The 12,724-nt window shown below is 27.1% G+C and overlaps 1 protein-coding gene across 3 annotated transcripts in view; it reads right to left on the bottom strand.

Annotated features, from left to right (window-relative positions):
* LOC119599926 (flocculation protein FLO11) overlaps nt 1-12,724 on the bottom strand; it is a 48,412-nt gene that overhangs the window by 9,022 nt on the left and 26,666 nt on the right. The window lies entirely within an intron of this gene.

Raw genomic sequence — 12,724 nt, 5'->3', positions numbered from 1 at the left:
CCATATGAACATTTGTTGACAAAAAGCGACCTGTCTATAGTGAGTGTGGCACCTCCAAATTCTCCAATATTGCACAGGCAACATTGAAAACCATGTGAACAATTTTGGGGAAAATTACCGGAATGGAAATTGGGGCTTGGTACTTCCCAAATCCGAAGAAATACCTAGACCACTATTAGGCCTGTTGTGCACTCCTTTTCATGGAAAATGTTTGTTGGTAACAACAAAAACCTTATACAGTATTCACTGAATATATTATCGTCCTATATTCAGAAACTCTGTTTCCTGGACGTATTTCCGAAACAACATCACTCCCAATATATTTGGATCTAATTTCGACCTTTCGATCTTTGTGGTTCTAACTACTGTTTCAATATTTCGAGAGGACTTGTGGGTTTCTCTCGCCATTTTTAATTCTGCCATCGTTGTGTCAATTAGTTTTTCGTTTGTCAGGTTAACTAGCTCCCTTCCCTTTAAATATATTACATTCGCTCTTTCCTTACATTCGCTTGTCCTGGTACCCATATGATGTAAACATTACCTCTGGAAGAGTATTAGGTTAGAACTTTCTTACAATCCAATACGATATTATATTTAACTCTAATTGCCTTCTGGCAATTCAATATGTGAGCGCCATTTTTATTCTAATCCAATTTACGCATTCTGTTATTGCTTGGACTTCTGCCTGGAAGCTGGTGTTGTGATTAGGTAAACGGTGGTATATTTCTGTTTCTTCAATATAGAACCTCAGGCCCACTATTTTAAAGCAATCTGTGTAGAAACGGATTCTTACGGGTATTTGCTCTATTGTTCCGCTTCACCAAGACATTAGATAGGCATTTCAAAGTTTCCCGTCCGATGATTGTACAATTGATTACATGTCCTATAACAGCTTTTGGCAGTTCGCCTAAAGTTATGTGCCACTGAATATCTTTTATATGTTTCAAAGGGTGGAATATATCTAGCAACATATACAGAGCCTTGGTTGACGTAGTACTCATGGAACCACGTATACACAAGCAGCATGTACGCTGAACTCCCAAAGAAGTCCACCAGATTAATTAAATAAGAATCATTCTAATTACACTTTTATAAAGCCAATGTGTCATAGTAGGATTAAGGACCAATTCCATGCCTATGGTTCTCCCACATATGAATTAAATACAAACATTTTTTATCTGGGAAAACATTAGAGCTAGAAATTTCGCAGGGGCAACATTGAAATCGATATGAACATTTGGAAAAATTATGACAAGTATGTGTAGTTGTTATATCAGTTCCACTGTTGTCGAGAAATTTTTCGTGAGAATCTTGTTTGAGCAATTGTTTAAAGAATGATCCTGTCTAGTTTGTGCTTATTGGGTTTTAAAGATCTATTCCTTTACATCCAAGTGGTAAATACAATTTCTTAAGTTTTTTGTGGGAAGTTCTTAATTGATCATAATTAATTCAGAATATGATAAAATAAATGATTCTTTTTAAATATAAAGCTTTCATATGACAACACATCAAACCGAACAAATTAAAAATTGTGGGGGCTTGAAACCATCTTTGGCGAAGAGCTGTTTAACTGCGTTTTTTATTTTATATTTTTAATTAACATTTACTTTTTTATTAGCAAAAATAATATATATAATTATATGCAAACTTTGTTATTTATACTTGTTTTTTACCGCTTGTTGTAATAAATCATTATAAAAAATACAAATATAAATAAATTATGTATTTAAATGTCATGACATTTACAATTTATTTAACCAAACAAGCCATGCATCGAAACAACCAAAACTTGGCCAAAAACAGAAACGATACAAAAACAAAAAATGAAGAAGACATTTAACATATCAATCCATATTCATCGATTAAGCACATTATTTGAAACAAACCTGATTACATGCATATGTACATTTTCACCAACAAAAAATTCTTCAAAATATAAATACCAGGAATACTATTCAAGTAAAGAGTGATTCATAAGGAGATAATAAAAACCAATTGAAAAAGTTATTTCAGTGAATTATTGGAAAAAGAACTGACACAAAACTTAAGAGCTACATATCGGTTCTAATTCTAATATAAATAAAAACTTTATTATAGACTAAATTAAAATTTTATTTATCTTCTCATTCTAGAATTTTCTATTGTATCCCGTTTGGAAAACCCTTTAGAAACAAAATACGTAATTTTATACACCAAAAAAGTCATCAGCCACAACAATCACATAAACAATTTAAATAAAAATAAACTACCAAATAAAAAAATTAAGAAAACAACAAACAAATGAATAAAATGTTAAATGAAAAAATGTTTAATTTTTTGGTGTTATTAAAATGCCGCCGGTTTAAAATATCTGGTGACTTTTTTCTTCAACGGAAAATTCAACCAAACGTGATGCATAGACATTTAAAATTTTTTTCAAAAATGTCTTTCAGATTTGGATGTTTGCGCTTTTTTATTATTTTTTGCATTCTGCTGTTACCTCGATCTTGAAACGTGATTTGAAAACCAAACAACCCAACAAAACACCTTTAAACAAATTTTTGCTAAAAAAAAAAAATAAATCAAGAAAAAACGTAAATTTTTGCCATTTACTACGTAGAAATTTGCAAAAATAAAAAATCAAAACAAAAATAAAATTAAAAAAAAAAATAGCCAAGTTTGCAAATTTCAGACAAAAATTCGTTTAAAATTCAATACGCAAAACAACGCTCTTTTTTATGCGCTCTTAGGCAAACGAATGGGAATAATTTTTGTAAGAAGTTATTTAACTTTAATTTCTATGTAATTTTCTTTTGTTTACAAACATTTTAATTTTGACATGCAGAATGTAAAATACTTTGTATTCAAGTATGTAAAAGGTATTTTAGTTTAGTTTTGTTTTGTTTCGTTTTCATATTTCATTTTTGTAGCCGCTTTGACGCGCTCACGTCATGACGAGTATGTGCGTCAGTAGGAAGTGTGTTAAGTGAATTAAACTAATTAGGAAGCTGCTTAGCAAGGAACGTGCAAAGCATACAAAATTTGTCCATTATTTGGTTTATTCGTTAGTTAGTTATTTATTTACTTAGTATTAGCCGTTTGTTATAAAATAAAATTGTTAAACAATTTGATTTTAATTTTGTTTATATTTAAACTTGTACACACATTTTATTGTATGTTTAATTATTTATGATCTAATTTATATTTATATAAATTTTGAAATCTATAAAATTTGTATTAAACAAATGTCAGTAAACTTTGACAAGGTTAAAGTTGATTGACTGTGGAATTATGTTCACAACACGTAATTTGTTTTTGTCATTACTCATTTCGTTGACATTTATTCCCATTTTAATCAATACACATCATAACTAGGTGACTGACTGACCATTAGGAACTCACAAGGTGTCTATAGTTTGTTAATGAAGAACTTAATCATAATTTAAGCTCATATCAACTATGAGAAAAGATGTTGCAAAAAATAGACTACAAATTGTAGAGTAAAAGTCGACTTTTTCGACATTTTTAGTTTTTTCGACTTTTATGACTTTTACCGACTTTTATTTGCTAGATTGCTCCTTCGACTTTTGTCTTACAATGTAATCGATTTATCAACTTTGTTACGACAAAAAATTGTTTACTACTTTTTGACTTTTTCACACAAAAAAATCGATTCTTCGATTATTTAAAAGTCGATTTATAGAACCCTATTATAAAAAAGCCAAAGACCAAACATTTTTAGAAGTGGACTTAATCAAAATGATGAATGACTTGTGAGCAACCCATATACGGATATGTCGAATTTCATACAACATTTAAAACGGATTTCGGAAGTCGACCCTATATGTGAACACAACATTTTTTATATATAGATTTTTTTGGAATTTGCAATCATATTTACTCGTATTTTAATATGTTAATCCCTCGGGGGCATGTTTTCTTGATGAAAAACCCTCATCTTGGAGTATTGCAATCCCGGGGTGAAGAGGTGCTACCAGTACCTCTAATCTGCCGGGACTATATACTGGTGATGTCACTCCACTTCTCGGCTAGTCCTTGGAATGATTTAACATGGGTTCTAACTAGAGAACCACATAATCTGGTACTACGGGTGGCCAGTTGCCCGCGGGACTTGTCCTGGTTGGTCAGTTGGTTGAGGTTCCTTCGGGATCCACGTAGTTGCTGTGGTTTAAACCCAAATTCGCGGGAAGAGTGAGTTGCAGTTAATAGACTGATGCACGATTAAATCTATATTTCTATGTTCGGAGTGACTGTCGGACTAAGCGTTGGAAATGAGTTGGTGTTAATTGTATATGATACAGTGTCGGATGTTGTTCTCTATTGAGTGTGTCGGATGAATGAGAAGTGTGCTGGGTTGAATGGTGATGGTTGAAAGGTGCCACCGGCGTGTAAAAAGCACGATGGGGCAGTGGTGAGTCATTGCAAAAGCTCACTTAGCAGTTGAAATTTGGTACTCTATATAGAACTACATTGCTATTTTCAATACAGTTTTATAATTGTAAAAGTCATTATGAAAGGGGAACTTTCTTTAAATGTGAACATCGGGCAATACATAAAATATTTATCACGGTTTAAATTGTATTCCAGTGTTCTAGACGGAATCATATATCGATATGGAACATTTTCAATAACAGGAATCTAGCTCCTACCATTTGGCCCATATCGTTAATTAAACAGACAATTAGAATCTAATAAAGAACCAGCATATGTATATATTTTTACAGATCTGCATACAATATTTTTCCAAAATATTAAATTTGAAATTTTATTTGTATTCAATAACAAAGTATTTCTTTTATAACTCTGAAAACTTGTGGAAAATTCCAAATGTTCAGTTTATGTTAATACTTCAATCGTTATTACATTCCACATTCTTTTTATACACAATTAAAGTTTTAAATTTGGTATCTCTCATTGTTTTTATAAAATTAAGTATTTAGCACTTAAAGTTGGGGTTTTTCAAATATACATATGTTTATTTTTTCTACCTAAAGGAGTGTAAATAACATAAAAAACCTAATGAACACCATGATGTCATATGATGAAAAGAGGATTCCTCTTTTAAATAAGAGCATAAATAAATGGTAAAAATCGAATTTATTATTCCCTATATAGGAATTCATTAAAACTTCTTAAAAACAATCCGATTCGAGAACTTTGATTTTATGCTTTTAATATTACTTTATAGTTTAACTCTATTATCCGCGATGTAAATACATTAGTATTTACAATCTGGCTCAAGATCACTTCTGCTGTTTTTAATTAGCTTTAAAAATGGTTTAACATTTGTCAGTTGAAGTATTTAGTAAGTTATGGATTCTCTCTATAATTTATATAAAATCATTTTATGACCAAAACTTCTAATAGATTTATTCAACCCTTACTTTTTTCCCCAAATTTAAATGCGCAACAAACAAAATTGTTTAGTAAATTCCACATTTTTATTATCAAGAATGCTCTAAAGAAGACATGATATAAAAGGAGCACAGGTAGACCAAACATAAAAAACAGACTCACCAAAAAAATAAACATCATTGGAAGCAGATGCTGTTAAAAAGTTTAAAAGCGCGTGTTAAGCACATGCCAGGCACACTTAAGGAACGGAATATACATTAAGTTTAAACGAAATGGAAAAAACATATTTCGCAACTGCCAAAAGATGAACAGGAATTTTTGTTGAAAGCAGCAAAATATACCAAAAATAAAATAAAAAATATTGGCATTGAACTTTAAGAGGAATACAAAAAAAAAAACATTTTTGAAAAGAAAAAAATATATTTTAACAAATATTTTAAAAACGGTAGCGTTATGCTATAGTTATGTCTATATACATGAATTTATAAATATGTATGAACAAACATAAATGGCTTAAGGCTATAATCGTTAAAAACAAGGCTTGATGATAAAAAAATTGAAAAAAATTTAAACATCTCAAACGTAACATTAGGTTTGGCGAGGCACAGTAGCATTTAAACGACAAGAAAAAGCAATAAAATGGGTTTTAAATAAATATATTTTGCAATAAATTTAATTAATAAAAAAGGCGTTGTTTTAAAAAGAACTATTAATTATAGAATTCACAAAAAAACATTCAAAGACATTTTTTTAATTAATGACTTATTTAAGAGATAAAACTAACTGCTACTAACAAATTTATCTAAAACTTTAAAACTTTTAATAAAATAATAAACAATTATTTCCCTTTATAACCCACTGTGCCAAGTTCAGTTTAGTTATCACCCAAAAAAAGAAATAAAAGTGTAGTTGAACAAATCAAAACAAAAGACTTAAGCAACAAACTTCAGACAAAAACACTTTGCTTTCTTTAAATGTCGATGATGATGATGATGATAATGATTATTGTGGCAGTCCTCAACTAAATTAATTGAAGTAAGTGTTGGCATGTTTATGTAAAAGTTTTGCATTTTTGTTGAATTATTTTTTATTTTAATAAATAAATGCCCGAGGAATTAAATTTTTGAAGTGTTTTTCGTTTATTATAAATTAAATTTTAAATTACCTAAAAAAAAGTAGAGCAATTTTTAAGTTATAAGTTAATTTTTTATAATAAACTTTTTGGCAAAAATTAAAAATGAATAAAGGAAATGAATCATACACTAGAAATGACGTTTATATGTGTAAATAATAAATTTGTAATAAGTTAACATAATATTCAATACTAATATGTATTTCTTTCTAAGATTGGAAATTCCCTCTACAGGTTTAAATGTTTAAAAGAAAATGCCGCTTGTCAGTTAAATAAAAACATGAAAAAAGTACATAAATAATCTTATCGTCTTTAAACGTTTTAAATACGAAATTAAATGACTTTGACACACCTGATATTTTATTTACGAAATTTTGTAAAAAAAAGTTATTGTTTAAAAATGTTTATACTTATGTCTGAATATTCTTAAATAAACTAAACTAATATTATTAAATACAAATATCGATTATTTACGGTTTAGTCTTATTAATATTTTAACTTAACTAGATAATATAACTCTATTACGAAACCAACAAAAAATCTACAAAAAGGCCTGACAAATTTTGAAACCATTTCAGTTTACTTTTATAAGCAGCTGCTTAAAAATTAAAATTTTTAAATGTTGTAAAAATTCATGGAATTATTTAAAAACGTTTTAAAAATAAACATAAATTAAAGGCAATAATATAAAACAATATCCTTAATCAATAAAAATACAAAATAAAAAAAGTGCAAATGTTTAAAGCGCGTAAATACACGTAAATGAAAATATTTAAATAAATATATAAAATCATCAGCACCCCTTCGATAAAGTAAATTGTTTTTAAACACAGTAATTTTTTCGTAATTCATTTACTGAATTGTAATTTTATTAACACTTTACTGAAATTGTTGAACTTTACCTTAATAAATTTGTAAACAAAATAAAATTCATACGCAACCCAAAAATAACAAAACAAAAAGTGTTAATTGTTTGCCAAAATATCAAAAATACAACAACATCTTTGTGTAAGTTTGTCAATTTTAAGTTTTTTTTATTATTGCAATTTTTTTTTAATTTCGCTAAGTAATCAAAAAAAATAAAAAACGGGCGCTTTAATGACATGTTATTTACATAATGTTTAAGAAAATAACAAATAAATTAAATGTGAAAAAAACACAAATGAAAACATGTATTTAACCGAAAAATATACAGTCGGTGAAATAATGTTCAGACGGATTCATTAATTTGTCTTTAAATTAGTAGTTGACTTTCTTTGATTTGTTGAAGAATGATAGGAGGATGTATCTTTGTACTTTAAATTCAAAGAAATACACCTATACCACTATCGGGCCTGTTGTGCGCCCCTTTTCATAGATAGGTAGATAGATAAATAGATAGATAGATAGATAGATAGATAGATAGATAGATAGATAGATAGATAGATAGATAGATAGATAATAGATAGATAGATAGATAGATAGATAGATAGATAGATAGATAGATAGATAGATAGATAGATAGATAGATAGATAGATAGATAGATAGATAGATAGATAGATAGATAGATAGATAGATAGATAGATAGATAGATAGATAGATAGATAGATAGATAGATAGATAGATAGATAGATAGATAGATAGATAGATAGATAGATAGATAGATAGATAGATAGATAGATAGATAGATAGATAGATAGATAGATAGATAGATAGATAGATAGATAGATAGATAGATAGATAGATAGATAGATAGATAGATAGATAGATAGATAGATAGATAGATAGATAGATAGATAGATAGATAGATAGATAGATAGATAGATAGATAGATAGATAGATAGATAGATAGATAGATAGATAGATAGATAGATAGATAGATAGATAGATAGATAGATAGATAGATAGATAGATAGATAGATAGATAGATAGATAGATAGATAGATAGATAGATAGATAGATAGATAGATAGATAGATAGATAGATAGATAGATAGATAGATAGATAGATAGATAGATAGATAGATAGATAGATAGATAGATAGATAGATAGATAGATAGATAGATATAGATAGATAGATAGATAGATAGTTTTCTCGGAATTTGGTCAGATCATATCTTGGCGGGTGTTTACCATGTATTATGTCAGTTTATCTCTTGGAACTAGTCACATGTCTATTTTTGACAGACCAATTAGAAGCAATCCGGATTTCTGAACTATATGTCATGTAATAATTAAAATTAAGCACGTAAATCCCGGAATAAATGGGAAGCTATATAAGGGAGCTTTTTAGTACTTTTTCGTTCTTTAAAAGGATCTTTTGAAACATGAAATTAAGCATGTAGAGCCCGGAGTAAGTGTCAAACTATAAAAAGGGACATTTTAGTACTTTTTCGTTCTTTAAAAGAAATGATCTTTTTGTACTATAACATTGAACATAGAAACTTAAAATTAAGCATGCAGGGCCCGGTTTTATAAAAATTATCTCAAAGATTTTATTTAATACGGCGAAAATCTCAATTTTTTTAAACTATAAACTTATAAAAGTTGTCGATATATTTCTTAAAATAATGAACTACGAGAATAATAATTTATTTTGTTGATATTCTTGTAATTAAAACAACAATATAATTTGTCAGAGTTTCACAAATTTTATCATAAAATAAAATGGACACAAACATTTAAAAAATACCAAAATATATATTTAAGTTTTAAGAAAAAAACATTTTTTTTTTTTTTTTTGTAAAAATAATTTAAAAATAAAAATCCTTTTAAGTATTTAAGAACATCTGCAATAATTGGATCATATTGTCCACTATTCACATATTCATTGTTGTTGTTAAAATTGTTGGTGTTTTTGTTATTTTGTATGAACAACAAAACCTACATACATATTAAATTTGATATCAATTGACGTTCTGTTGTTGTAAATTTTTGAAATTGTTTTTGTTTTAGTAACATGCCGCAATTTTAACCAAGCGTTACATGAATTTACTTATTTGTTTTTTTTTTTTTTTTTTCTTCTTTTTTTATTATTTAATTTTTAGAATTTTATTATTAATTTTTTTTTGTCGTTGTTGTAGTTGTTGGCACAACTACCAGAACCACCTGTTTACAGTAAAAATGTTGTTTAACATCGAAATGTCAACTGGTTTTATAGTGGCAAGCAATTTAAATTTATTTAACAGAGTAAAACAACAACGACAACAAATACTTTGTTCAAGAGTTGCAAAATGTTTGTAATATTTTTGTGTCGTATAGAATCGGAGAGCATTTTAAATAAAAAAATGTTTGAGCAACAAATTTTCATGAAAATTTTAAGAGAAAAATTAAAAAAAAAATAGATTTTACTCTTATTTTGTTGTATATGATGTCGGGGGTGTTATTTTAATACTTAACTTCAAGAATGATTATTGGTAAAAACTATACTTTAAATAGGCTTCTAATTAAGAATAATCGGGTTTTGAACTCACCCACATGTTCCGAAAGTTTTTGTCAATATTAAGCTTACCTGCAACAAAAAAAAATTATAAATTAGTAAATTTGTATCAGAAGATTAAAGTTTTTATTAATATAATGATTAGTAATAATAAAATAAATGTCCATGCAAACCACTGTACCAAAAAAACAACATATTTCTTGGTCAAAAATTATGTGTGTTACTTAAGATCAGTAACATTGTCGATTTGTCGCGTATTTTATTTTCGTAGACCAGTAACTAAATACACTAAAATATGTATGAAAAACAATCAAAAAAAACTACTGTTAAATCTGTTTACATGTCTACGAATTAAGAACAATTCTTGAACTACTTTTTTTTAATACAAAATATACTTTGAGATAATAAAAATGTTTTGTTCAACATTTTAACCTTGGTCAGTTACACATCTTCTATGCTCTGTTTAATTTCTTTAGAAAAAAAATAAATATAAAAACAATATTTTTAAATAAAATTCTAATAAAATTAAGTTTATTACATTCAATTGTTGTGTTTTTGTTGCTATTTATAAATATTAATATTATTTAAATAACCAGTGAGTGCTGGTTTTTTGTTTCAATAATAAGTTATTTATTAGTTTTTTTGTTTCTGAAGTGGCTGTTGATTATTAATTAATCATATGAACTTGAATCTAACTAAGAAGTTTTTTGCAATTTAAATTTTAAATTCAAAACTAAAAATCTTCTATATAAAATATGAACAAACAACAAAAGAAATTAAAAATCGAACTAGACACAGAAATAGACATAAATAATTTAATATTTATAATTTATAAATTCTATTCATTCAGCAGCTAGTCAATTAAGTTTGACTTTGTTTTGTATTCTATCCCAGATTTTTTTGTTTTATTTGCTTTATTTAATTAATTTCATTTTAACTATTAATATTGTTATTATTATTACTATTTGTTGATGTGTGTTAGCTGACGAACTGGATGGCTGGTTGGTTGGCGGTCTAACTGACTTATTTGCTGAACAACATATAATCAAAAATGTTTCAATATTGTTGTTATAAAGAGAGAGACAGAGAAAAAAACAAACAAATATAGACAAATAAATTAATTTAAATTTTATATTCACCACGCGTTTTTAATGATAATAAAACATGTTTTATTTTCTATGATTTTATTATTAATTTTAATTTAATTTTTATTGATTTGTATAAACACTCTACTTTAGTAAATGTATAGCATACCAAATTTAGTCAAACAATATTTTTGCAAAAAATATTTTTAATTGAAAACTACACAGGCCGACAAAATTTGAAAAAAAGTCATTAACTGAGACCAAGTTAGAAATTTCCATTGGCCCTTTTTGAGACTTTATAACAGTGTCAAGACAACTTTAGATATATCTTATATATCTTCACCTAAATCACGAAAACTCATAGTTTTTAGTGTGGACGGTAATTCGTAAATATCTGACGATGTTCCAATCGACTTAAACTCACTTTCTTATTCGACTTAACGATATCTGTCCGTCCGTCAGACAGAATGGACTTTCAGTTGGCATACAAACATTTTATAAATAATGTTGTCTTCAAGTCAAAAATTGCGTTTTTCAGACTTCAGGATACGATATCACAAATTCCTGAAGTGGTGGAGAAATTCTAAGGACAGATTTGAATTCAGCGGAACCCAAATACCAGATTTGGTATTTGGGTTAAAAATTTGCCGGACAGTGTTATTATTATAAAAAATAAACGTAAAGTAGGATTTTAAATACAAAAACTGAATTTTAAATATAAAAATAATTTTTAGTGAAAAATTTGATTTTAAATGAAAAATTTAAAAAAAATCGGATTTTTAGTGAAAAAAAGATTATTTAGTAAAAAAAATAATTTTTAGTGAAAAATCAGATTTTTAGTGGAAAATCGAATTTTAGTGAAAAATCATATTTTTGGTGAAAACTCTTATTTTTAATGAAAATTTAATTTTTAGCAAAAAAATTGTTTTTATAATTACACAGACCAAGGATGAAAAAGCTTTTTAAAGCTTTATTTGGTGTGTTGATTCTGAAAATGGAAATAAAAGAAGTCCTATCACCCACCAATTTTCCATATTTTGATCTTTTAGTCCTCGTGATTGTATACTTGTGTCCAACTAATTCAATTCTGTAATTTTGCAGATGTAGCGTCTCCGATTTTAGACTTAAACATAGTTTCTGGAAAAAATTAGTACGATAAGACCACGTGCACCGGTAGAATTACATTATAGCTACATACATAGTGTAAACTGTGTATATAGAGGCAAACCTGTGTTAAATTATTCACTTCTAATACTAATCTTTAATACTTAAATGTAATAAATTATATTTATTTTCTTAATTAATTAGAAATTCTTTTTTCTGAGAAGTAAAATTTCAAGTTCATGTTTACTTACTTACAACTTTGTAAGGTATTTTATAGTCGTTAAATACCAATAATTTTATTAAACAACTTTTTTTTCTTAAATTTCAGCTACTAGTACATGCATTTTTTTGTCTTTTTATTTATTTGCATAAATTTAAAAAAAAAGCGGAAATATATTTCTTAAAGTTGATATCTTTGATATTTCTTTGGTATTATTTATGTTAATAATTAATAATAAAATTTAGTTTGTTTTAAAAATTGTTATAAATAAACAAAATTTGGTATAAACTCTTCTTTTAAGTACGTTTTTTTTTTCTCTTAAAATGGGTTAAATATTAAAGCTGATTTCTTATTTTTTGGTAACAGTTGTTCATGGCTTTTGTATTAAATTTCATTGTTCATTAGAAAG

The sequence above is a fragment of the Lucilia sericata genome, unplaced genomic scaffold (assembly GCF_015586225.1).
Source record: "Lucilia sericata isolate MDLA Ls3-8-SP2 unplaced genomic scaffold, ASM1558622v1 Contig000097F_arrow, whole genome shotgun sequence".
NCBI classification, from domain to species: Eukaryota; Metazoa; Arthropoda; class Insecta; order Diptera; family Calliphoridae; genus Lucilia; species Lucilia sericata.
Note: the sequence above shows the minus strand (reverse complement) of the source record. Positions and strands in the feature narration are given on the sequence as shown.